The sequence below is a fragment of the Asterias rubens genome, chromosome 6, assembly GCF_902459465.1.
Source record: "Asterias rubens chromosome 6, eAstRub1.3, whole genome shotgun sequence".
Lineage (NCBI taxonomy): Eukaryota > Metazoa > Echinodermata > Asteroidea > Forcipulatida > Asteriidae > Asterias > Asterias rubens.
This window is the reverse complement of record NC_047067.1, coordinates 2,854,545-2,879,138: the sequence shown is the minus strand read 5'-3', so window position 1 is coordinate 2,879,138 and position 24,594 is coordinate 2,854,545. Positions and strand designations below refer to the sequence as shown.

General features: G+C 37.2%; 1 long non-coding RNA gene across 2 annotated transcripts; it reads right to left on the bottom strand.

The window, feature by feature from the left end:
* Positions 1-305: 305 nt before the first annotated feature.
* On the bottom strand, positions 306-13,935 carry LOC117291605. Of its 2 annotated transcripts, XR_004519168.1 has the most exons (4): positions 11,241-13,935; positions 7,970-8,102; positions 5,856-5,926; positions 306-1,000 (listed from the first exon to the last, which is right to left on the bottom strand). It is a non-coding gene; the product is annotated as an uncharacterized LOC117291605 (long non-coding RNA). The 2 variants fall into 2 exon arrangements; XR_004519167.1 differs by lacking the exon at positions 306-1,000 and having other exon boundaries at positions 5,608-5,926.
* Positions 13,936-24,594: the final 10,659 nt, after the last annotated feature.

The window sequence follows — 24,594 nt, the reverse complement described above, 5'->3', positions numbered from 1 at the left end:
AATAAGAAGGAAAGCTGTGTCATTGTTTCATTATTTTATTGGTAGCATAATATTGATTAGAAATGAGAACTTGTTTGGACACATTTTACTTTTTAAATTTCACTTCGTTAAGAATGTTTTGTCAACTGTTTTGTCAACAGTGAACGATCTATAAAAAAATAAAAATTAATGCGATTCTCACTATGTTTTTGGGATCTATAGTTCGGGTGAGAAGATTTGGTTTAAATAATAAGCAGGAAAACTGTGACATTAGAACTTGTTTAGACAAATTTTATTTTAAAATTTAACATTTCAATCCGTAACAAACAACAGTGACAAATCTTAACATTTTTAATGCAGTTCTCGATACGTCTTTTATACTGCACAGAGTTCAGGCTACAGAACGTGGTTTAATTAATAAGCAGGAAAACTGCGCCACTGTTCAATTGTTTGATTGGAAACGAGAACTTGTTAAGAAATTGTTTTCTTCCAATTTCACAATTTCAATTTGTGAAGACTGTTTCAGCCCACACACTCTGCGAATATGTGAACGTATTTAATTTCTGCAGCTCACAAGACTTTTGCGATTCACAAAAAAACTATTTTCGTCCCTTAACAAGAATTCTCTTTCATCAGGTTACGGTCTTGAAGAAGCTTCAACTTAACAGGGAAAATCATCCAAAAATAACAAGATATCGTCAAAGTGTATAAATGAATGAGTAATTGTAAGTAATACTTTCAGCAACTCCGCTCAGAGTTCTCTGACATTTTCACAATGTAGACAGCATGTCTATGACCAAACCGCGAGACAAAGAACCGCGCACAACAAATAACATTAGTTAGCACTGCCCAGTGGGACTAGACCTGATAAATTGTGTTAGGTTCTGTCACCCCATCCCAATGGGACACGGTGACCCACACTGTTAATTACTCGGGATGAGCTTATAATCATCTCGCTTCGACGAGTAGAGGACAAACAAACAAATATACCTTCCCGGAAGAGGTGAAGTATCCATGTATTCTGAAATAAAATAAAACAACTTTTGAAAAAGTTTGGTATGCCTTTAAAAACTCAGATTTCCTTCAACAACATGCTCAAACATAACAGGTGTAGAGACATATGTTTTAATGAAAAATAAATAACAAATTAATTAAAAAAGTACAAGTTTGTATTTTGTTTTGTATTATAAAAAGTTAATAACTCCAACAAACTGCATTTAAATTGAATGTACTCCTCTGTTTTCAAAACTTAACCAAACTTAAGACAAACATAGATGATTTTGTTAAGTTTGCATAATAAAACACCAAAAACAACCACATAAACAACTACAGTGACCGATTTACCAACTATCTACATACGTAAAGACACTTGTAAACTTCGCCTATGTAATCAAAACCATACATGCATATTTACAATGATTAATTGATTTGTCAGAATATGTGTATCTCTAAAATTTCTTGAACAATATTGTAAAGACACACAATTCAGACAATGCTAGCTTGAAGAAAAAAAAAGAAGCTTAAAAAAAAAATCTCAGAATCAGACTACCACTGAGTCAATGACTTAAGATGACCTACCCCAACAAAGCTGAGTGGTAAACATTGCTAAAAGAATATAATAGGAAAGCCCCTTCTGAAATGAACTAAGAACACATGCAGTCTGGTTGTTACTTGGGGAGCCCGATTTGCAAACATCATGAACAACAGCGAAAAGAACAACTCTGATCTAGCAAACGCTGCCGCACCATTCACTCTCCAAATCATCCCTGCGGCACATTAGGGGCAGTATTTTCAGTCACCATCTTCTAGCTGTTAATTCTCTTCAGTCCGAGAGAGGGGGGGGGTGGGGGTGGGGGCAGTAAGAAAAACTATTTCAGGCAAATTTTGTAGATCCCCCTTGAGGCTGGGGGTTTGTCTCAACAAAGGAACTCTTAGCAGAGAACCAGAATCTGTTTGGCAAGGCCAGAACACAGGATTGTAAGTCTGACAAAAGGAAAGGAAAGGGTTTTATGCTGAGGTAAAAACGGAGGTAGGTTTGCCCGGGACTGAGTGTAGATGGAGTTATCCAAATAAAACACAAAATTTGCTTGAATCACGATTTCCTTGCATGTAGATGACAGATGTAATAAAATGGGTGGGTGGAGGGGGGGGGGGTCATTGCAGCCTCTTCTATGTACAATGGCCTTAAAGTTTATCACACCTACAGTTCCTTAGTGAGCTATTTAAAGGGAACATACAACAGTTGTTAGTTGAACCATTGAGCTAAATGATTGAACCAGGGTTGAACCCTTGTCATATGGTTGAACCTTTTAGTTGAACCACTGAGCATAGAGTAAAGACTGTATGTATGCACTGAGCATGCAAATTATACATTCATTTAATGTTCAATCTTACAGGAATTCAATGATATACAAATAAAGTAAAAGGTGCTCAGTGGTGGGTTAAGGTGGGGGAAAAAAAAGGCAAGAAAAATCAATGTCCTAGATTGCACCAGAACATGGTCTTATGGACCATAGAGGGCCCAAACCCCTTGCTGTGATCATCTTATCTAAAAACAGCTGGATTACTAAGTTATTCCTCCATGCTTAAAGTTTGCACCTGCCCCCCATCAGAACACTGGATCCGCCCCCCCCCCCAGTGCCCACATCTTTACAAACAAACAAAAAATAACTTGGAAAAGTTGCATTAGTTACAACATTAATTGGAGTATAAATTAAGACATATTATATTTGTTAGGTTTATTTCTATCTGCACAACAAACAAACTGAAAATACAGTAAATAACAACAGTCTATTGCCTTAGTTGGCAAATTACAGAGGGCTGGGTTCAACCCCAGTTTTTTTCACAGACTTATAATATTTCGCTTGTTAACTACCACCACCATCTCATAAAGTATTATCAATAATTCAACAATTCATTGATGATAATTGATTGTAGTAAAGTACAGTGTCTTTAGCTAAATAACACAACCTTCAACCTCGTCAAGTAATAATTGGTTAACAAAATTTCTGCAACACATAAACAATTTCAGAAAAATTGCTTCTCAAATTGCTATAAATATTGTTATGACAACATTAGCTCCATCCTCTCCCAAGGAAAATCTGCCTCTTCGCCAAGGAAAAAGCTGTCGTGGTAAGTATTATTTTCAATTGCCTATACCTGACATTGTCACAATGAGACTGTACATGAAGTTGTCAATGATTTATTTAGGATGAATCATTCTGGGCAACTCAAGGTCAAAATTATAAGCTATGGACGACACCAGTACCACCAGACATGATGTGCACCATTATCATGATTCACATCAGTGTAGATGTCATAAATATTCATCAATAATCAATAAATTATTCCATCACTTCCTTGTTTATCTTTTCATATCAATGAAGTCAGGGAAAACACCTGAACAAGAGTGGTAGATTATGATGATTTGAAGACATAGTCAATGCCATATAATTTACATTCTACCAAGGTGGATTATGTGCATCTTTGTTTGACGTGTTGACCTGCTCTAGAATATTAGCTACGGAGGCACATACTCAACGTAGGCAACATGGGCAGTCGCCTCCATGCCTCATGGTAATTGCCTTGGTGCCCCTTGAAATGTTTAAGCAAAGAGGTGATATAGAGGTGGATTCAGATAAACACTCCACCGTTTGCCAGCTTCAGTTTCAACAATTTCAAGAACAGGTGAGGTCAAAGGTTAGACTTCCATGGACAAGATAGCAATCTTCAAATAACACTCTTAGTTTAAATTTATCAAGAAAATAATTGCAGAGTAAATTTAAAACTTGCAAAAGATTAAGTTATGGACATAAATCTTTCTCATTACGACCCATAAGAGAACCAAGTATAGGGAAGTAATAGGTAATAATTGTGGTCATAATGACTCAGAAAATGGCCGCCTGGGCCTGACAAATAGCTAAATGTGAAGTTTTGTTTCATTGCTTCACATCTTGTTTCTTTTGTCTGGCCAGCGATTATAAAAAATACTTCATACCACAGATGAAGAGAGAGAGAACCACTCCCCGTCCCCAACCCCACCCCCCAAATAAGCACAAAAAGACCATAATAGCAACAAAACCAACAAAACAAAACACACACACACAAACAAACAAACAAACATTTTACTGCCTGATTTATCACAAACGCATTACTCCATTTCAATGAAACTTTCAGTTCACAGATTTCTTTCATGCAATTACACTTGAAAGAAACTACCAAAATACAATTCCTAAAATGCATCATCTCCAAACATGACTGACATAGTACTTGTTGCCAGCGAGTCTGTCCGCAAATTAACCCAACCAATGTTTTTCCTCTTGAGCCTGTCCCCATCAACCCAGGGCCACAATTTCTTTCCATCAATTTCGTATCCACGAATTCCCTTGGTAATATTTTCCGCCGATAACAAAATACAGCTCGCATATTCACTGCTGAAAAACTAATGAATGGTTTTAAAATGTTGGTTTCCTATCTGTACATGCTCAAAAGATGATTCATGTGTTGCTATGGTAACCACAAACCGCAGTCTTTGCTTGTTAGGGAATAAACTGGGTGTGTAAAATTTAATTGCACTATTGAAACATGATCAGGCATGAACATTTTTTTCAGACTCTGCAATCTCGTCTTAGCATTGTTGCAGTGTCCAACTGCTAGTTAAAACAACTGAGGACCACTCCAATTGTTTTACCAAGTGGTCCAGCTGGCTAGATAAGTGTTCAAGAGCATCCCTATTTCATATAAAATATTGTCTAGTGAAAAAGTCTGCGTTTAGTGAAACAGCAGGCTAACTGGTCCCACTGGCTAGCTCAGCTAAGCATGTGAAAATGAATCTTCAGTGTCATCTTAGTGATTAATGTTTTGTTAATGAACTCCCACAGTTTCTTTTAACCTATACACTTATTTCATGTGGAAGGGCATTCCCCTTAAATGGATTATTTTTACACCCCCCCCCCCAAAGTACCTAAAGTGTTTTCATTGCACAGATCTGTCATAAGTATTTATAGATTCAGGCCAGCATCTTTATTTCTACTCACAACATATCTAGCCGAACCCTTCATAGTATATGGTTTGTGAAAAACAAATATCTTTAATTCAGTTTGTCAACACATGGATAATGACAAGACTGGAATTTTGCTTTCCTGCGAAGCAAGGCCACATTCCCGGAGAAGAGTACAGTCACTTGGAGAATTATCTTGTCTTTAGGAGGAGAACATCACAAGGACAAGACATGAACACCACAGAGCCAAGACAAGGGCAACATAGGCAAGGACAAGACAAGGGCAACATAGGCAAATGGTCTGTAACTCTAAAACCTGCAATACAAATAACTTCAAACCACAAAAGTGACAGATGTTTAAGGACACTGGACACATTAGGTAATTGTCAAAGACCAGTATTCTCACTTGGTGTATCCAAACATATGCTTAAAGATAACAAACATGTGAAAATTTTGGCTCAATTGGTCATCAAAAATGCAAGACAATAATGAAAGAAAAAACACCCCTGTTGCACAAATTTGTGCGCTTTCAGATTTGAGTGAGGAAATGACCTCTTTCTCAAAAACTACATTACTTCAGAGGAAGCCATTTCTCACAATGTTTTGTACTATCAACAGCTCTCCATTGCTATTTACCAAGTAAGTTGTTATAAACAAAATTATTTGGAGTAAATGCCAATAGCGTCCAGTGCCTTTATACAAATGCAAAACCCATCTCCTCTAACTCCTTATATTGTCATCAGCTCCAAGACATCTTACTAATGGACCGAGAATGTTTAGTTTACATCTTATCCATCTCATCCTGCTAAGCTTATCTTAAAATGTGTCTCAGCTCGCATCGTGAGACAAGAGAGTCGGAAGTCCGATGAGCACTCACCATTGGAATTTCATTGACTCATACCATATGGAGGAGCACTGTCACAGATGCCAGACCACCAATCTTGAATCCTAGATATGATGAGAAAGAATTTCAGTTGATACCTCATCATCAAGAATCCTGCAGACAAGTTATCTATGGTGATAAGACAAAATGACAGATGCCAGTGGCTATCTGTGTAAATGTTACTGGATATTTGATCACAAGCTGGGAACAATTTCATGGCTTTGCTTACCATAAGCAAAGAATCAGCGCTTTACAAAATATTTCGCGGTTTGGCGGGAAATTTTGGCTTGTCTGCGTGAGTACTTCACGTTACTAGGCATTCTTCGCCAACAAGGTTAGCCCAGAGAGTGGTGATCAGAAGCACAGAATATGGCATGAGCAGCGCCTTGAAAATTGGGCCCTACCTTCACCAACTACATTATGTAACATTCATCTTCCTTATAATAATAATAATAACTAGTTGTATAATAACTAGCGCATTTTACAATAACCGAATGAGTGCGCTTAACATTAGTGCCCTGGTCATTGGGCAATAACATTCCTTCAATCTTTCTCAGCTCCCCGGCGAGTATACAGCTAAAGCTGCCGTGGCACTCCACAGGCTTTTTCAAACAAAATATCAACCTCTACCTTCGCAGGTACCCATTTACACCCCTGGGTTGAGAGAATGAACTATAGTAAAGCGTCTTGCTCAAGGACACACAAGTCAAACCGGATTCGAACCCACCACACTCCTGTGACTTACGATGTTCTTAACCGCTTGGCCATGACGCCCTTCCTCCAAGCTTTTTATCAACATACTATAACTGTTCACTTTGGAAAAGTATATCAAATCAAAAATCACATCAACCTTACAAAAGATGCATTTGGTCAAGAGACAAACTACCTTCCTTATTTGGATGAGAACACCCAAGTCATTCAGGTCAGTGAAACAGTACACCAATAAGTTGATTGAGAATAAAATACACAAGTGTTCACTCTCAATTTACTTTATGTGCTTCAGATGAATAACAGACTCATAAATTTTGACAAATTGTTCATCAAATTCCTATTGAGTTAAAACCAAAACAGCTGTGCATTTCCCCCTCCTTTAGAAATCAACCCACTGCACATGATATCACTATGGCAACCAGAGATCTCTCATCTCCATCTTGAATGACCTTTGACCCCCGTCCCGGCGCCATGCATTCCCCATATAGACCCTACATACCTTCAGGCATATCACACACACAAACTCAATGGGCCACCTATCACCAGAAAATGAACATTGATGTAGAACTGAAAGAGGTGCAAATATTAATGTATTATGCATACCACCCTGCTGGAAAGCTTGGGTCCTATTTGAGCGTGCCCCCAGGGGAAAATATTGTTCTCGATCCCCCCATACTTGAGGTGTGGTACATATAAGGAATATATCATTGACATATACAGAGTACCAGCACTGACATTCAGGTCAAGGCGCTGTAAGATGGAGCAGCATGGACTGGGTGTGATGTAGTCTTCTGTCAAGACGCCAAGTTGTGTAACGAAACCTCACAATCATCCATGCTACAGTATGTATATCTTCTAGAAGTGCTTCGTGGCCCCTCCTTTGGAACTATTGTGACCAATAGGAGTTTAGACTACTGTGCAACTTTCAACTCCTCTACATGTTGAATACATGTGCCATAATGCATTCAAACAATTATCATAGTGAGCACTGTACACATACTTCTTAGAGTATAGGTATTTTTCACATGTATACAGGCAAGGGTATTGCCCGATTGCCAAAAACACACCCAGTGCTTGTTTTTTCATAATAAAAACTCAATGAATTGATCGAGGAAAAGACATCTTTAGCCAAATGTACACTTTCAGTAGCACCTTGTCAGGAGACCAAGTCTGCACCGCCTGATTGCCAAAAATACACACAGTGATTGTTCTTTCATAGAAAGCCTCTAAATGAAATGATGAGGAATAGACATCTTTAGCCAAAAGTACATTTTCAGATGTGCGTCTTGACAGAAGACTAGGTCTCCAGACAGCAGTCTCGATGGAGAAATCAGGTAAAGAGAACAGCATGGATTTACCCTTAGAGGAATGTGATGAGTGAATGATGGCTATCTTACCTCATGTACTACCATGGTTCCCAGACATCTCTCTCTCTATCTCAACCAGACATGAATGTTCTTCAAGGATTGGCCCAAGACAAGGTTATGACATGCTGAAGTCTCTCTCCCAGATGAAGAAGTTACCTGTAAACTGAGATATAATCAGAAATTCTAGAAAAGCATGGATTGAGAACGTATGTCCGCACTTGCTTTATGGTTTTGTTTTGAAGGTTTAAGTGTGAGGGATGATGCATAAATGTGACAAATAGTACTAGAGAATAATACTGTAGTCTGAGAATGATGCTGTTACATAGCTTCTATTTTTAGAATATATTTAGTGGGGAGTGCTTGGCAAGGAATAAGGGTTCTTGCTCAACCACAGCTAAGACAAAGAACAAGTTTTAAAACAAAGATGAGTCATTAGCCTTAAAGCGCTCATTGTTTTCTCACTGAACCCTTCATTTTCGATGGCTGAAGAAACCTAAAGAAAACAAACAATAAATTACTCTAGAAATGATCTGGATTGAAAAAAAATGGATTATAAGTTCCTTGAACTTGTCGTCTGCAACAGTAAAGAGGCAACAATTAGAGCCATAGCTGTGACAACAGTCAAAGCCGTAGCTGTGGCAACAATCACCACAGCCATAGCTGTAGCAACAGTTATGGCTATAGCAAGGGAAAAAGTCACAGATGAGGCCATGTCTGAAACATATGACACAACCTTTGTGGTCCTTGTCGCACAAGATATTTTTACAGGCAATCTTGAGGCAACCAACTGCACTGCATGCACTAGACAAACTTTGGTCGCACAAACCTTTCCTCACACCGACATAGTCTTTCAATACTATCCCCAAGAAAATTGGTTGAACATAAAAAGGTGAATGTATTTTCAAAAAGAATTTTCAATATTTTTCTTTTAGCTCCCATGGGTTCAACATTAGAATGATTGCAAATCACATAAATCAGAATATTTGTTTATTTTCATAAAACTATTTATTTAGGTTTATATATAAATCTTGCTCAGAGAAAGAAAAAAAAGTCTCAGCATCAACCAATGTATACCCTTTCCCTCGCTGAAGGGGGTCATGTAGGTTGGAGGCGATTAAACTTTAAAATGAATGGTCTCCAAGAGAAAGCCGAGGTAAGAATGCTTCTGCAGTAATTACATCCGCTTCTGGGTCACATTGTCGCAATGCATCATGAATTGAACATGCTGTAACCCAGAGAAATCAACTTGAATGTTAAAGGGGTAGTGTAGACAAATCTGTACACCTGTGCTGCTCGCTGCGCTGAGTTGCTGGGATGTTGGAAGTGCAGTTTTGTACTAGACATTTCACTTGTTATGTGAATTAATGTCTTCCCAACAAAATATCCCTGATAGGACCACATGAGATAATAATATTTGTAACAAAATAGAAATTGAATCCTGAAACAGAGGCACAGAGTTCCACTGATCAGAATTTTTTTCCATGTTTCAAACAAAAGGGACCAGACTATTTTCCCTTCCAGCCTCAGTTTGATTACACATTTGACTGGAATAACAAAAAGATGGTGGCACCATGATACGGAGAAGTCTCTTTATTACATGATTGTTGTTTTGTTTTTCTGGTTTTCAAAAGCACACCATTCAATCAACTTGTGATAAATTTAACAATTTATGAGTTTTTTATTTTAGTGAAAACAACCAAACATTTGTTTATAAATAATGTTTTGAAAGTGATGTTTTAATGAATGTTAAATTTGCATCAATGATAAAGAATATTTTGTTTTAACAAGTATACACCTATGCATTGATGTTGTGTATTTTATCTGCTTATCTAAATTGCGGCAATCAAAATGGTGATTTATGGGTTCTTTAAAAACTTATTTACTTGTCTTTGACAATATTTTAGATGATGTTTATGACCAGTGCACTTTCAGAATAAAGCCAATCATTTGTTTTCTTGATCAAGTGCCAACACACATCAGCAGACTATAACTTTGTAATTTATAAATCAGGCACAACATCACAATACGTTTAGCATATAATATGCAGAGGCAGTGACAATTACTTGAATGGGAACACCATATTTAAAATGGTGTTTCCATTTATACATCTATTTTATTTTGTAAAATCTACATCTGTTTTTAAGATTCTATAATTTAGTTATTTCTCTCGTCTGTCAAAATAGCTATTATGATTATACGGTGACAACCGATATAGTATTATAGAGGTACCAATAGCCATATGTAAATTGAATCTCCCCCCCCCCCACCCCTCTAAATGATATCAAAGTCAATTTGTTTTCTCTCCTCTGAAATCTGTGAGTTATATCATGGCTGTATCAAGGCACTTTACCAAGAATCAAAACAACCCTAGTGATGATGAGTGAGGGTATGTTATGGAGAGGAGGCTGGCAGGCTTCTTGAAGAAGCCTTCCTTCCAAGTCGACTATGGAGGCGACCATGGATGGTCATAATTCATCGTAGCGGTTTTGTACTCAGTTGACGATAAATCCAAGTGACACTTCTCAAAAATCTGGTAGAATTATTACTAACATTGTTTTTTTTTAATTGAATGTTTTTTTTACTTCAGATGATCAAGCTTTTAGGCAAACCTGTGGTATTTTCAGTTTATACTAAAACCACATAATTATAATTACTGTAAATGGTGTTTGACAATTAACAACTTCATTTTCTCACCTTTCAGTTTTTCTTTTCTTTCTTATATTTTTAAAGGCTCAATTAAAGGCAGTGGAAACTATTGGTAATTAATCAAAATAATTATTAGCATAAATCCTTACTTGGTAACGAGTAATAAGGAGAGGTTGATAGTATAAAACATTGTGAATTGACGTAGTTTTCGAAAAAGAAGTAATTTTCCACGAATTTGATTTTGAGACCTCAGATTTAGAATGTGAGGTCTCGAAATCAAGCATGTGAAAGCACACAACTTCGTGTGAAAAGGGTGTTTTTTCTTTCATTATTTTCTCTGGTTCTGGTATGAAATTCATCATCAGTAAGCCTTTAGACAATAATGTTTTTTCTTACTGCCTTAATTCCTATAAGATTCCTCTACGATTCTTAAAAGTTTTGTTTGACAGACATAGTAACTTTAACAAAAAGAGCTAAAATTCAAAGCATCTCTTCTCATCTCACAGTGTCTCCAGTATTCAAGCTATCTTCCATCTGTTATCAATAACCAATGTTGTGTAGTCTGCATCATTCATTCCTGATGAGACATTCCAAGATGACAAGAGATGCAGGGCCTCTGTCTCAATCAATCTCCCCTCCACCCCAAGAAACTTACCTCATCTTCCTCATCCTCTTGCATCAGTCCAGGGACTTCTCAACTTTCCTTCGCATCCAGCTGTGTGCTTCGCTGTTTTGCTAAATTGCTCAATTTGAGTTGGCAAATCATTTACAGCTACGACACTCAAGGATTTAGTCGCAATCTCTTATGTGCGAATGCGGTGCCGGCACAGCTTGCTTCGCTGATTCCTGCGTGACTAAAGAAACACTTAAATACAAGTCACATTTCATGTCGAACTTCATCTGTCTAGAAAAGAAACGAAAACAACTTTGATTCCTGTGAGAAAAGTAAAGATTAAGATGTAGAGTTATTGATCCATAGAGTCTAACATGTGAAGAATACAGGGAAACTGAGAAGAAATTAATCACAATTTTCAAAACCATTTTTAAAAATATTGACTATGTGTTTTACTGATGTTGAATAGATGTTAATCACAGCACCACATCAAAGACATTATATACTCAATTTAACCAGAAATTGAACCAAATATCAGGATTGGTTGAGATGACAATATAGTCGCAGACAGTGCTCTCATGTTTGGTGGCATCAACCATACATGAAATAACAAAGGCCTACATGTGAATCTATAGCTCATCCTCAAATATTTGAATTTTTTAGAACATGTATTTTTAAATCAACGGTGTTTGTGCATGAGCAGATTTGTCTGACAAATGGGCCATACATGTTTAATTTGAACCCATTAAGGTTCTCCACCTATCAAAAAAGGCCGGTAATTTGTGTAGACAAAGATCTCTGTAAATCGTTCTGGCAGACTCACATATTCAGTTACTAGAGTAATTGACAGTGTGCATCTGTGTGTTTGGCGTAATTAGAGCAAGGGTTATAAAACAAAAATTGGAGGAATAATGTTTAAAGGGTACTAGAGTTTTATGCAGAAAAACACATTAATGTGTCATAAATACTGTGGGGAAAACATACCAGCATGCATGGCTAGGTACCCATCCCATAGGGGACCTTTTAATGTGCAATAAAACAGCTAATGGTTTCATGTGCTGACACAATGACAGTTCATTTTTCAACATTACAAAGGATATCACCAAACAGTCCGTGGGTCGAAATAATTCCCAAATGAAACGGAGGTTACTTTGGTAAACAAGCTATATCCCCATAAGTCGTTAATGGTCGATAAAACGTGAAGCCGTTTTATGCCCATGTTTAGTTAGTGAACAGTGCAAAGGTTTCATTAATTGATTGGAAGTTTCATGACATGCATAATGGGGAGGCCTCTAATGGAATTAAAATTGTCTAATTAACGAGAGGGCTGATCGTTAGTGCTTGGCAATGTATATTGAGGCAAAGACAAAGGATTCATTATTTGAATCCGACTCAAGCTACATAATGCATTGGGTTCTGATTGAATGTATAACTGAATAGGACAAAGACAGCCTCTTCAAAAATTGAGGTCGTAAATAACAAAAACTTTGATTTTTGGAAGAATAAATTAGTTTCCATCCACTACTTTGAAATGAAGACACCATTGATTCCACCAACCTGTGAACAAATAAAAAACATTAGGTTATATTTATTATTTTTTGTTCTTACTTTGACAACATTTAAGATTGGGGGGGGGGTGTAGAAATGATAAAAAGGTGAATCTGACAACTTAATAATGCAATTTGTTTAAACATTTCCTGAATCCACACCAAGAAGGCAAGAGTTTTTATACCCTAATTGATAAAATAAAATAAAATTATTTTAGGATGGAGCAAACTTATAGCAATTTTAAAAAATATGTTTAAATTCTGATACCCTGATAATGTTAATAACAATCCGTTTTTTAAATCATTATCCGAGGGACATGTCAGAGCATATCGTCCACTGAATAAACACCTTCTAGTTATTAATATAAATAGCCTTGATGCAAAATATCCCAGCAAATTATATCAATTATAGGGAGAGTGCCTCTGGCAAATACTCTTAAGGCTTCAATGACACTACAAAGAGTTCTGAATTCTCAGAAGGATTTGAAACTCTGGGAATACTAAACAATTTAAGTTGGAGTTCATGATTTTGAAACAGTGAAAATAAGAGACATTGATGTGTTAAACTTTGCATCGAATGAACTTCAAGATGTTTAATGTTGATATAAATAACAAATTGATGTCATGATCCTATGAATAATAGATTGCACGTCCTTGTAACAAAAATAAAAACATTCCGATCGGAAGCGATCGTTTTAATTTGGCAAATTTTCCAGCTTACAGAGTTCAATCCAGCATTAAAAACCAAACCGCCACCACAAGCAAAGCGATGGTTAATGCATTCTAGAGTCTTTCATTTACTGTTGCATGTTGAAATTTTCTCCTGGGTGAATGGTCACTTTGTAGAAGCCGACAGCCCCCTACGTAAATAACCGCTGCAATCTCCCCAAGAAATCTCGGGCCCTGAGTTAACCGTAGCCTTTGTGTTTACCCCAGCAATTGCCGTTGGACTTCGGTTACCGACAGCATCAATCAGGCAATTATGCACATGACCCGGTACTCTGCAGATATTCAGCGATGGTCTGCGGCTTGTACTTCACTTTGACTACTGATGGGCTGGATTTCTCCCCATTACTACCTCCTCACACACTAAACAAGAAGACATCTATTGAATTTCAAATGTATTTTTCACGAGCGAGTTCAGATTGAAACGTTATTTAGATTTCCACTGCACGTTCCGTGACCGTGCATGTCTAGATTAATCACTACATATTGTTTTTTGATCGAGGACTTCGATTGTAATTTTGCTTATTATAGACTTAGGCTCATGCAGTTTGGTTCAATGCTGCAATGACATGTCTTATATTCTATATTGACTGAAAAGTCCAAAGTATCCTTAAAAAGTCAGTGAGCGGTTTCCTTGTATAACAGAGAAAAATGCTAAGCAATTTGTACTTTTGCAATTTGGTTCAACGCTGCAATGACAATGTGTTAAGTCTTACTCTATATTGTTTGAAAAGTAAAAAATATCGTAAACAAGTCATTGAGTGGTTTTGTTGTATACCACAGAGAAAAATGCTGAGCAAAATGTATCAGTTGCTACTCACTATCAACATTCAATTATGAAGAAAACACATTCACAGTCTAACTATTTTGCTAAGCAAAATTGCCGGATGAAATCATCCCATGCAAGTGCCGCCCTGGTGTTAGCAAAATAATAAAAAATTGTGGTTATTAAAACTATTTCTCTTGACCTCTTCCAAAGTTCAGTTGGCAATTCACTGACCAACATTAACATACAAACAGTTTGATATTTTGTTAGTCAAAGATTATTTTTTTCTTTGTAACAATACACCCTCCTTTCCAACCAATTAGTCAAGCTTTCTCATCAACCTAAACCAAAAATAACCTTGAACTCTGATAATATTATTTGGACAAAGTCTTACAACAAAAAAAGAATCAGGGCTTTTTCTTGGGAGAAAATGCTTGGAGTGTGTGTACATAACTTTGATATCTAGGTCAGGAATAACAGAGAGGTTTACTGTCTGCTAATGACCCAGCTTGTTGCCTGGAGGTCATCTTATGTCTGCTTTCCAGTCATTAGAGACCATTAAAAACCAGCCAAGAATTTGGTTCGACTAGAGATAGATCAAAGTCCACCATAGGCTGGTATGTAGGATAACAGATGGATGGATGGGGCCTCATTGGAAGGGATTGGAAGGAAAAGAAGAGAATGATTGTTTTATAGATAGACAATGAACAAGAAGGGAAATAAAAAGGCAAAAGTATTAAGTAAAAAATCCTCAAATGATACTGAAAGAAACAGGCATGATGTTTGGTCCTTTGAAAAAAGAATTGGAATATTTTATCAAGTACAAGGGCTGACCTGCATGAGATCTTTCAGGATTAGAATCACATTTTCTGTTTTTTCCCCCCTTTTTTCTGCCACATTGTAAAACATTCCCGCCCACATCATAAATCATATTTAATAAGGAAGAACACCATGCCTGAAAAAAGGAAACAAGTAAGGAAAGACCACTTTTAATAAAAGTTAAAAAGCTAAAAAATCTTGTTAATTAATAGAGATTATTCTCACAGTGAGTTAGTGGTGTTTTAGAGTTTATAGTTGGTAGGGTAACTCGTTCAAGCAAAGGATTAGAGCATCCTTCCCCACTGTTAATTTTGTCTTCCTTTAATAAAGACTAAGTACTTTCATGATGACAAATATAACCTGTGGTTCTTCTTTTATAGTGAATTCATCTGGCCATCAGATTTTTGTTTTCTGGGAATGATTGTTGACATAACGCCGGGAAGCCTGTACAAATATTTTTATCAGGTCACTCATAATTCTCTCACAAAATATTTGTTTATGGAGCTCTGGAGCCTCTTAATGTCAAAACACAAGAACATTAGGTTTTATTGGAATTACAGACTAGTTCTGCTTCTGTTCAATCAGCTAGACAAGCAATGACAGACTTATATAGCATCCCATCAACCATACTCCTTTAGTTATCATCTTGACACAGGGCCAAACATTTCCACTTGTATGATTTCATCATTGAAGATTCTTTAAGTCTCCTCGACCATTCCGTGAGAACAATTCTTAAATAAGATTCTCATCGCCTCACTTGATATTCCTATCACCCTCATATATTGGGGAGAGCTGAGAGAAGTTCTCCTCAAGATTAAAACCCGGCCACTATAAAATTGGCCAAGTCTGCCACATTGTAAAACATTCCCGTCCACCCTTTCATTAAATGCATCTTTCAAGACATTGCACACTGAGCACGCTCTGTTTGGTTCTTACATCCGGATGTCAATTTATTACTGAATCAAAGAGCTCGGCAGTCGATGACAATTCAACCAGTGTGACCTAGTTCCATGAATGGTTCTGTCTTTCTTATCTGATTACAGTGTGACCACAATGCAATTGCCTGACCCATAAGGTGCTCCCTTACACGCAATCCCAAGTAGCTTTTTCCCTCCCTGGTTCCTGTTATTTAATACATGTCCCTCTATGGACCATTATTATGATTCCAATCCCACTATTGTGTCATGTTCCCTGTGTGTGATAGCAGTTGCTTGTACTGATTCTTAGTATACCTAAAAGGAACCAGACTATTTTTTCTCCTCAAGCCTCAATTTGGTTAATTTGGTGTGAATGATAGAGAAGGAAGATGGCGGCACCATCAAGAAGGCTACTTCTCACATGACCACAGGTAAAATTTGAGACCACACAAAAGGTCTCAATTTCATTTTCTTTACTTCACCTTTGGTCTGAAGAGTATAGCTATCCCTTCCCCAGCGCGATTTTTTTCTTCTCCTAAACCTTTCGGGCAGTGTACGTGGAGTTTAGCCAATCAGAGCGCGAGGCTGTGTTAATGGTGTCACTGAACCACTCGGTAAAGATGATTGGTTAAACTCCATGTACACTGCCCGAAAGGTTCAGGGAACAAAAATTTGCTTCCCCAGCACCCCTGCACCATCGGTTTTAAATTTCAGAGGATTTACCGAGAGAGCTGCATGTCCCATCAAGACAATTTAAAAAAAATATGTATGAAATGAGATTCTTCTTCCTCTCCTTTCCCCTAAGAGTAGCTTTTCTGCAAATTTGTCTGCAAAACAAATTTACATGTTATTAAAATGTAGCCACAAAAGCTAGTTTCTCTAGTTTCCAATTCTCATAAAAATAGTTAACACCTTGAGACATCTTCTTCCAGCAATGCAAATGTTGTGGGTTTGTCTCCCACCCAAAACTCAGTATAAGGAGCATTACCATAATAATGCTTCTCAGATTGTTCTGTCTGGACATAATAATTCGCTCCGGATTCTTTTTAGCAATATCTCAAAAAGGAACCATGCACCTTTAGTTTATATTGTATAATCATAAGTTTGAGATTGAACATTCAAACTGTTCCAGAAATCAAAGTTATACTTTGCCATCATCACACAATGTCACACATATGTGGGAGGGTAAAAACAAATTATAAGATGAACAAGGACAAAACCTTCATGCCATACGAATCCCTATGAGAGGTCTATGTACTTTGAGGAGACAACCAACTTATTATTCCTTCAGCACTTAATCAAATTAGACAACAATAGAACACAAGGTATACAGAGACTCTATCGTCTCATCATGATGACTCAAACCATCTTTCCCACAAAAACACGACCTCAGACTCAAACATGTCAATCAAACGAAGGAAAGCATATTTGTGAACATAACCATAACACAAACGCCGTAAACATAATTAAGTTTTTTCATATTTCATTCTCCTCCTGAAAGAGAATCATCGAGAGAGAGTACAGAGGCCATGGAAGACGTGAGACAAAGTCTTATTTGATTACTACTCCCAGGTGCTATTGATTCTAACACAGGATGCCAGTCTATTAGATCCCCCTCTCTCTCCATCTCTCGTCTTTCTCCAGCTCTCTGATTTGGAGGATAATTACGTTGCGTCCAAAACAAGCAATCAATGGGAAGACTCTTGGTATGGTGCCTTCATATCCTCCTCATCATCGGTCTGCTCTTCATCATCTTACAGTGGTTCACACCGACTGAAGAGCATGTGCGATTACACCCTAAATCATTCATGTTCAAATGCTGGAAATTTACTGCAATGCTGTGAAATGGTTATTGGCAGACATTGATTTGTAAGAGGCTCTCTTAGGTCTCGGCTTCCTGACTGGGAAACCAACGTTCTTCTTCACAGAAAATTGTTTACTGAAATTTTAGTCGCTTTGATACATTATGGTTTTATTACCTAAGTCTCTATAAATGGGCGGATGATCAATATAGACATGTATCCTGCTTCAATCCTGCTTCAATCACATTGTTGTTATCCTTTATTGATAGCAGTGGTCATTACTAAGAGCCAGGCTATTTCCTCTTACAGCCTTACTCAGGAGATGTTTTTTTTTTACATTCAGTCTCGGTATTGCTGCAATCAAACTTACAAAATAATATGTAAAAAAAATCTCAATTTGTACTCAAATCTGCTGTATTAGATCTAATTTGATAAATTTCCTTCGCAAGCAACAAAATAAAAACATAAAAAAATTACACAATCGCAGGATCAATGAGAAAAGGATCGCCAACACAATAGTTGAAAGAAGAACACAAAAATCGAATAATATTTAGCATCTCCCTAGCCTACATAATGCATTATGCGTGGAGAATTTTCAATTTCCATTAAAAAAACACAAAAAAAACACAAGAGTTTTATTCAGGTTAAACCAATATTAAAAATAAACACAAAATCCACCCAACTGACACGAGGCATGGTCAAGTACAAACAAATAAATGTATATACGCGGGCGAAAAGAGAGAATTTACATTCATATCAACGACTGGGTCTCTCACTCGACAAATACCTGGACATTTTAACGAGCACTTCAGCAAGATGACTCATGTGATTATATTCAACTGCTGCAGCCAAATTAAAAGTGTTACGATCATCGTCGTGCAACGTCGAGAGTGAATGACTAAGGCCAAGGGGAGAATGAGACGAGCTGAAAGGTTGCTGCTCTGTGTTGTATTGAGGCGTGCTCAACAGGGCAGATTTAATTCAAGCTGTGTATTATACCGAATTCACACAGAATGACTTTCACATTTTTTTTCTTCTTTCAAGGTTTTTGATTGCTATCGCAGATTTGGGCGCAGATTCATTATTTGGATAATCCGCAAAAGGGGAAGGACAGATCAAAATCTTTGCGAAAGGATTTTTCTAAGATGGTATTTGCGCGGTCTACAGGGTGTGACAGGTCGCTGCATGTAAAATCAGGCGTAAGCCTGCTCGTGGCATCTCCGACTGCTAAGAGCTTTTACAGAAACACGGCTGGAATATAAAAAACCACCACTAGGTCTTAATCAGTCCATTAAAACAAGATAGGATCATAATCTGTCACTTGTACTGAAACTCAGAAACGGATTACATCTGTTGTTTGTTGGACACATATCATAAGACATACTGCAGCATGATTCATTCTGCTGGAGTGTATCGACTAGCTGTAATAGATACATGCGATAGGGTTATATGCTAAGTTTAGAGAGAGCTGTATTTGTTAAGAGATGGTGTGAGGATGAGGATGCAACCAAATACACTGGAGGATGAGTAAGACTGCACCAGGAGGCTGAAGGAAATGAATTAACTAAACAGATCAAAATACACAAGAGTGACTGCTCAGTTCTTACCCTGCGAATAAATTATCAACATGAATTTCATTATAGATGTTTCATTCGGCACAAGAAAAAAAAAAAAAAAAAGTAGAATAGCAGATAAGGGTTTACAAATTAAAATTGGACCAAAAGGCTGAAGTAGATGCATTAACTAAACAGATCAAAACACACAAGAGTGACTGCTCAGTTCATACCCTGTGAATAAATTATCAACATGAATTTCATTATAAATGTTTCATTCGGCACAAAGAAAAATACAGACAGGTTGGACAAGGAGGCTGAAAGAGATGAATTAACTAAACAGATAAACATTTACAAGAATGGCTGCTCAATTCATACCCATAGCATGAACTTCCATATAAATGTTTCATTCGGCATGAGGAAAATTACACACATCTTGCAGAATAGCAGATAAGTGTACACAAATTAAGACTCTTGTGTATTTTTACCAGATACAGAAAGAGATGAATTAACTAAATAGAACACAAAATACACAAGAGTGACTGCTCATCAGTTCATACCCTGCGAATTATTGGCAGTAATTTCCCTACTTCAATCGGCATGAGAGAGAGTTTCGGCATGAGAGTGGGAGAGTACATAAATTCTGCAGAATGGCAGATAAGGGTATACAAATTAAGACTGGATAGTAGGCTGAAAGAGATGCATTAAAGGCAGTGGACACTATTGGTAATTACTCAAAATAATTATTAGCATAAAACCTTTCTTCGTGACGAGTTATGGGGAGAGGTTGATGGTATAAAAAATTGTGAGAAACGGATCCCTCTGAAGTGACCTAGTTTTGGAGAAAAAAAGTAATTTTACACAAATTTGATTTTGAGACCTAGAAATCAAGCATCTGAAAGCACACAACTTCGTGTGACAAGAGTGTTTTTTTCTTTCATAGTTATCTCGCAACTCCGACGAGATTTACAGGTTTGTTATTTTAGCCATATGTTGAGATACACCAAGTGAGAAGACTGCTCTTTGACAACTACCAATAGTGTACACAGAGATGCCAAGTCCAGAAGCCAGCTTTGCGTGAGATTTTTCAAAGCTCACCCCCCCCCCAAACCCCATACCCACCCTGCAAATAAATTATCCACATGAATTTCGCTATACATGAAAAGGTTGCATTCCGCCTCAAGAAAATTTTGCAGAATAGCAGATAAGGGTATACAAATTAAGATTGGACCAAGAGGCTGCCTAAACAGATAAAAATCCAAAAGAGCCACTGCTCAGTTCAAACCCAAAACAGAAACTGAGAATAAATATACATACGAATTTCGCTTCAAATATTTTGATTGACACGAGCACAATTAAAAATGTTTCTTACGTCAAATTAAATATATAGGGCCTGAGTCTTAATAACCTATGGACAAATACAAAATATTGGTTTAGACCTATAAAAAGAAACTGTAAATAAATTATCCACATGAATTTCCCCTATGTTTCATTCGCCATGATTGAGGAAAATGAAAAACATTCTGCAGAAATAGCAAACAAGGGTATACAAGTTAAACATAATAGGAGATAAAAGTGTTAGACAAGTGATCTTTAATTGTACCCCATTGAACAATTGCTTACACTTTTCAAAGTTATTACTATTATTAATAAGCATAATATCACTTTCAAAGAGAAATTTTTATCAGAAGACATTGAATGAATTGTTCATGGACATGGCATCTATAATGAGACAAAGCAAGTGCAGAGACTCAAGGTGACAAGGGAGAGGGAAGTGAACTTACAAATGCTATATTCAATCAAAAGCCATTCCCTTTAACAAAAGAAAAAGAAAAAAAAAAACAACAATGACATCGTCCCTGTGGAAATCGTCTGGATGTTTAATGGATGAAGGATGTATGAATGATAAAACCAATCAAAACCAACAATTCAGATTATCTTCAAACTTATCAGACGGAAATAAAGAAGTTCTCATGAGTTGAGATGGATATTATACAAAGCGACTTCTCCCCAAGGACATTTGGTTTTCACTTAACACTGAGCTATCTAATGGATGGCTATCCAATGGAACCATTACAAATTTCATAAATCATTTTGGTTTGCTGGTATTTTCCTTCAATTGACAACGTGGAACATTTACAAATTAAAATGCCCCCTGTGCACCCTGAGCTGTCAGGGTAACACAGATAATGAAATCAGTCTTCTTGCTACTGGCATGGTCAAGTGTTAAGTGCATCGTTTCTAAATGCTAGAGAGTGTACCTCCTAGGCTGTTTATTAGGATTGACAGCGAGTGAATTATATTAACGCTGAAAAGGTGAAATAAACAGCTTTACCTGTAAGTCACGCAAGACCTAGTAAAGTACAGGTTTTGCTTGAAGTCAAAGGCGAGAACAAATTGTACATTATTTTAAATCCAGTTTAGAAGAAATTCATAAGTTAGTTCAACTACACTGACTTTCCTGCAAAGTGGATATTTTCTTTTTTTGTACACTCGTCTCAACACTTTGCAAAACCCACAGTATTCTGAATCCGGATCTTCTAATCTAAAACCAACAAAGTTTTTCTTCTGGTTCTCCAAATCAGCTCCTTTTATATTTTGTGTCAAGATGGTCCGTTCCAAATGAAAAGGACTATATATATCTATGACTATTTGCTTCAAAAAGAATTCACTACAGCCATGGCAATTGACTGCAAAACTTGGTCTTGCCCTATAGCTACTGCTGAGGCAAACCACGGCTTTATTTTCTTGAAGAGCTAATTTCATGGATGAAGAAAATTGCAAAATATAGCATGCAACTTAACCAGAAATAACCAGACTGTTGATATAGACAGTACCACTCTCTGTGAAAAAAAAAGAAAAAAAGAACTGTCTGAGATTGTGTGCCACAGTTTGGCCTATAAGAAAGTTAAAACCACAATTGTGCCATTTTCAAAAGGGGGATTGGCAGTCCTTGGCAGGGGATCATAGCACACAACAGGTCAGTTATAATTGTCTACACATTCAACACCAGCCCTTTGTCCCAAACCAACTCATAGTCACACTCTGGTATTGATATTCCACTTCTTGTAAATTACTTGCCTTCTGCTGACCTTGTAGAACACAAAACACATTGCAGCTGAGAGACCTAAGCAGTGAACATTCAACCCCATGCTGGTCCCCAATACAAACACCACATATCATAGACACAACATGAATTTATAAGCAGAGAGCTTAGTAGTAGTTCTGGAGCTGCATGGTGCCAAGTCCTAGCACTATGGTGCCACAGAGCATCCTTCCATCACAGAGCAAGGGCACAGAGCTAGCTGACCAGCTTGAGTTTTATGTGACCATTAAGCTATTTGCAAGCAATTCAGAAACAACTCTCTCTCTAGAAATAGTGCCAAGACGACCTCCATAAAATCCAGTGAGGTATTGAGTTTTATGTGTCTGTGATGTGATTGAGAAAAACTTTGGTAAACAGACTGGTGAGGACAAGTAAGGTCATGAGGTAACCCTGTTCATAGGAATCCAAAGAATACACCAGGTTTTAGTCATAAAGGAACTATGCTATAGTATTAGTAAACACTTCAGAATTTGGGTTTTAGAGACGATTGAACTTTTCCAGAATCATATCACTCAAAGTTGTATCCCTTTGTTTCCGTTACATTCTTTCAAAGTGAAATGACTCTCAAAATGCTTTATACTATCGAGAGCTGCTGTACTTCTAAAACAAACTATTTCTACCTCCATGTTCTACCCAAGTAAGCTTTTACTGCCATTCATTTTAGGAGTGATTACCAAAGATGTACCTTCCCTTTAATTCAGAAACAGTGTTGACAGACACAGGGTAAGGAATTTGGGTTAACAACATTTTTGAGGGTCACCATTCTGGGCCATTCTGAAACCCCAATCCTAAACTTACCTGGCAGCAAAGGTCCCTGTTTATTCTAGATAATACATGTTGATGCATTACATGTATAGAGAAAACATTCTATATTAAGGGAGAGGTGCAGTGGGAGAAACTGTCTGGTGGGATATGATTTAAAATTGGAAATACATTTTTTAGAAAAGTAGCTGAAAGATAAACACCATTTGCTGAGTGAATAATTCTAAAGCAGACACTGAGCTAGTCTTGAAGTCAAGACGGTAATTGTTACGCGCGGTGTGTAGTTACAGCGCGGTGTAGCTACGGGGACGATACACACACCCTCGATCCCAGTATGTGTGTGTGAGTCAGTGGCAATGCGCTACCTACGACTGTTGCATGTGTATAAGCGCACTGTGACTGTTGCATGAACGGCAGACAAACAGGCAGTGCCTACTGACTTATCATACAGTCTAGCCATGAGCCGACAAAGGTACGTGGGTTTTTAGGCATTGACTCCTAAAAAAGAACTTGTGTCATTTTTATCTGAAAGCTTGCTTGGTAATGGTATAAAGATGGTTATGGTTGTACAATTATTTTGTTGAGTAAAAATCAGTAAAAGTATGTCCACAATTTTGAAACTTCAAAGATCGCCTAAAGGCTCCTTTTGGTTGTTTTGAATGCAGCTCAATATGGTCAGAGACGCAATAAATTCTTCATTAATGTAGGCCCTACATACCTTAACAGATTTTTCTTCCAACTAGACACTTTATTAAACTGAAACTTTCACAGGTGACTTGTATCTGCCTTGATAATTTTGCATAAAGGCAGCATCTAGGTCTACATTAACAAAACAGAACAACAACCCTCTCTTGTTTTTGTTTTCTCAACATTACAATTATTTCATTTCTTAACGGGTCCAACTTTGGGAAAATGATCAGTTTCTTCTTCTGTTTGAAGCGTTTTTTCTTTTCTTTTAAAACTTCCTTTGAGTCAATCCACAAGGTTTTGTTTTTTAGATGTATTTTGGGTTATTTGATTTTATAGAGTAGAAAAGAAAACAACATTTAACACCTGTCACTATGGCATACACAGGAGTCTGTTATTAGCGAACAAATAACCCAAAAGAACAAAATGCTCCAATGGCAAAAACATTCAAAACCACAATCGCTGGGCAAACATTACAAAACGCATTCCAATCAGCTATGCAATATATCACTGTTGATACTGCCTGGAGAATGGTCATAGATCCTCAGCTACGGCCACCGATACGATGCCTCACAACCCCTCAAAGTAAATATATGCAGATGCATTCACAGACAAACTCTGCATACAGCGAGCTTGTTAATTAAGTCTATACATTAACTGTCATGAGTAGCACTGGCGAAAACAAGTCCAGTGAGTAGGCAGATTCCTGGA